We start from the raw sequence: 3648 nt of genomic DNA, 5'->3' as shown, positions 1-3648 counted from the left end.
AGAAACATAACTTCGATTAACATATGGACTTTAAGCAGTGTTCAGTGGACGGTGGTGGGCTGGGCTATCTTGACTTTCTACGAAGACAACGGGACAAATGACAATACCGATTAAATTACCAAGAGCCGATGGGATCCCAAATGGACTTTAAGCAGCGTTATGTGGATGGTGTTGATATAAGGAGCAATGAGATGAGGGTGAAGCCACGTTGTCCCGTGTCACAAAAGTTCACCCCGAATCGAGTGTTGTATCCCAATCTCCATCCCAATTGCTTGTCATTGTTATATTATTGTTGTTGTTACTGCTTTCTCAATAACTATTCTTATTTTTATCGTTATTAATAATATTTGTATTATTCTTTTAATAATAATTGTTACTAATAGTTATTATAATTATTAAATAATTATTATTATTTATCATAGCCTCGTGCGAGGTATACAAAGGCAAGGAGTCAGAAGCTGGTATCAGAACGTGAACTCTGAGAATAGGGGTATACAAGTGAACCACCTAGAATCGATCCATGACCGCTAAACTAAAGAAAGGAGTCCTTTACCAAGTAAGCTAGGCAACCTTACCCGCCTCAACCGATCTTAGCTCGGACATGCCAACAGCCAATACTTACTCTTTTCCCTGGGACAGCTAATAAAAAACTAATACGGCCCCTTCTCAAAGAGACTGCCCTTAGGACTCTATTAAGTGAAGTCATTTAACAGCGGATAGACACAAGTTATGACAACTCTCACACGAGGGCCAAAAAGAAAGCTTTCGTTAAGATAATTCGCCCATACAATAGAACAAGGAGAGCAATCAACGCTATGGCTACTTTAGGACAATTCCCGCCTTAGGGACCCACTAACTACGGGCATAGATGCAGAGTGAAGGAGATAAGAGGCATGATGTAGAAGAGAGAGAGAGAGAGAGAGGGAGAGAAAGATGTTGCAAATTGTGGAAAAAAGAGGGTGAGTGCGATGTTGATCATCGTGACTTACACCAATCATTTTGATTTGGAGAAGCAAAGAGAAATGTGTGCATGGCACGATTATAGGGATTGAGTTTTCATCAATAATAATAAAGAGTCTAATTTTCTAACTGTGTTGACTCGTAACTTATTAATATTATGATACTGATATTTATTTACATTTAGTGCAAGTGTTAAACATGTATGGTTTTTTAAATTAAAGTAACTCAATTACCTTTAGTCCGAGTGTCTAACCACACCATTGAGCATAGCATTGTAACTAGATAAGTTTTGATATCTAATAAAACTTTAAATATATTTAACTCTCTATTTAATACACAACTTTTTCATCATTTTATATCGTTTAATATATGTGACTTCTTACGCATTGGAAACCTTAAAAAAGATGGTAGAAATCACATTATTATTTCTATTTGTATTTTTAGAGATAGAAAGACATGACCCCGTTTGGATATTTAACTTTTTGTGTTTCCTCCTTTCTAAGCAAAACTTATTATATGGGCCCACTATTTATGGCCCATGATAGAGAGTTTCCGTTCCACTTGTAAATAATACAACCACCATAACAAACTCTCATATTAAGAAAGTTAACCAAAGATATAAATAATTACTTGTTTTATTTGATTATGAAAAGTAAAACTCAAATATTTGATTGATCTGAGTTACATTAATGGTAAATTAATTTGAAAAACTCTTGGGGCACTGCTCCCAAGGTGTCAAGGCCCACTTCAAATATTTGATTAATCTAACATTAAGTAGAACCTTTGTCATTAAATATATGTGTTTTTATCATTTATCCTAGTCTTCAAAGCTTGATTTCTCTATGATCCAAAAAAAAGGGGCTGGAAAAAATCTCAAAAACCACCTTGGCACGGTATACACATACTTGTGCCGAAAATGGGCGTATTTGGACGCTCATGTGAAAGTTACTTGCTCTTGAACGCCCCTAAATTACATCACAGTTGAGTGTCAACTAACTTCAACTTTGATCCTTTCTAAGTATGGCCTTCTTTCGTGCCCTACTAATATGCAACTCAATCTACATATATTTAGCAACATATATGCTAAATATATGGTCAAAATTTGAAAACTATGGTCAAAACGGTTGTCTGACTCTATCTGAACGACTGTTTGAAATCATGTATGATTAGATGTCAGACGGAATGTATAGCTGGCCCGAAAAGAAAATACATCATTCCTAGACCATATTTGATCCTATTTCTATACATGCAAACAGAAAATTGAAATATTGTATACATATGCACACTTGTAGTCACACGCAAACTTGATATTTCATCACAATATACCGATTTATATGATTTACCGACAGCTACATGAAATTAGCTTCTTAATTTATACAAAAGAAGTTAACTTAAAGGCTCCATTTTGCACTCAAACATTGTGACAACCCATAATCAAACTTTGACTTACTTTGTCAGCAATAGACACATATATGATATATATATATACTTCCACTCAAACCGATCAAAGGAAGCGAACCACTAAACAACTTCGATATGAGAAACTAACTCACACATAAATTAACACAACATGCACACTTTTATAATCCAAACGGAAAGAGACCTAGCCAACAATAAGGCACTACATGTCTCTCACTTCAAACATGTTGCGGTTCTTGACGACTATATCAAACATATGCATCGATTTGAGCTTGTTGAAGTCTTTAGGGAGAGAAATGAGATGCACAGTCGATCTTTTGTGAAACTGCAACAAATCAAGATCATCATAGTACCTTTCCCAGCCTAATGATGACAAGATTCTTTCCGGCACACCATACGAAGTCACCACTTGGTTCGTTGGTACATGAACCAGGATCTTACTGTCGGCTTGAACATTGAAAGCAATCACTTCCAGGGCTCTCCACTAGTTGAACCACACCGTTTTGCTTGAACACCCAAACACCAGACATATCTTTAGTTCTTGACTGGCTAGCTAGATAAAGGTTTTATGTTTTTAGTTGAGCTTTGGAGAATTAAGTACAAGAATATGAAAATATGGAGTTGGGGTGGAGGTTTATATAAGTGTTTAAAGCTACGTGGGGTACACAATTATAGTACATAAAAGTGTGTGTTTGGGCCCATTAAGGTGACTTATGTGTTTAGGGCATCACTTATCCCACGTGTGGCCATCTCCACTTTGGTGGGATGGTAAAGGCTTTGGCCTTTGGGTGAGAGGTCCAGGGTTCGATTCCTGGCAATGGTTGTTTAACGTAAATAATAGAAGGAAAGCATTAACATTCAAAAAAAAAAAACTTATCCCACGTGTGAATGTGTGGGGGAGGGGAAATTTTGGTGGGCGGAATATCAAATCTTTGTCCATCTCGTTATTAATCCCCACAAACCAAAATTGGAAACAACTGTATGAACTTGCATCTTGTGTGACCAGATGTTGATTGATATTACATGCATAATCTTAAATATTTGTTGCATTGGTATTTACTTATTTAATGTGATTAAAAATGCATTTGTATGTAATAAAATATTTTTGACTTTTGGTTCGTGTTAGCACTTGTTGATTGTGTGATCCTCTTATGAAACTCGAGAGAAGTTATATATAGAGGATGGATGAAACTTAGTCCGGAGAAGGTATTATCGATCGGAATTATTACCAAACTAGGTTATTGACCCGATACGAGCGGAAATACATAT

At 36.1% G+C, this 3648-nt stretch overlaps 1 pseudogene; it reads right to left on the bottom strand.

Annotated features, from left to right (window-relative positions):
* Positions 1-2101: 2101 nt before the first annotated feature.
* On the bottom strand, positions 2102-2909 carry LOC143610585 (flowering-promoting factor 1-like; annotated as a pseudogene).
* Positions 2910-3648: the final 739 nt, after the last annotated feature.

This window comes from Bidens hawaiensis, unplaced genomic scaffold (assembly GCF_021521415.1).
Source record: "Bidens hawaiensis isolate Kalapana, Puna unplaced genomic scaffold, B.hawaiensis_p1.1 tig00027062_1, whole genome shotgun sequence".
Lineage (NCBI taxonomy): Eukaryota > Viridiplantae > Streptophyta > Magnoliopsida > Asterales > Asteraceae > Bidens > Bidens hawaiensis.
This window is presented reverse-complemented; position numbering and strand designations above follow the sequence as displayed.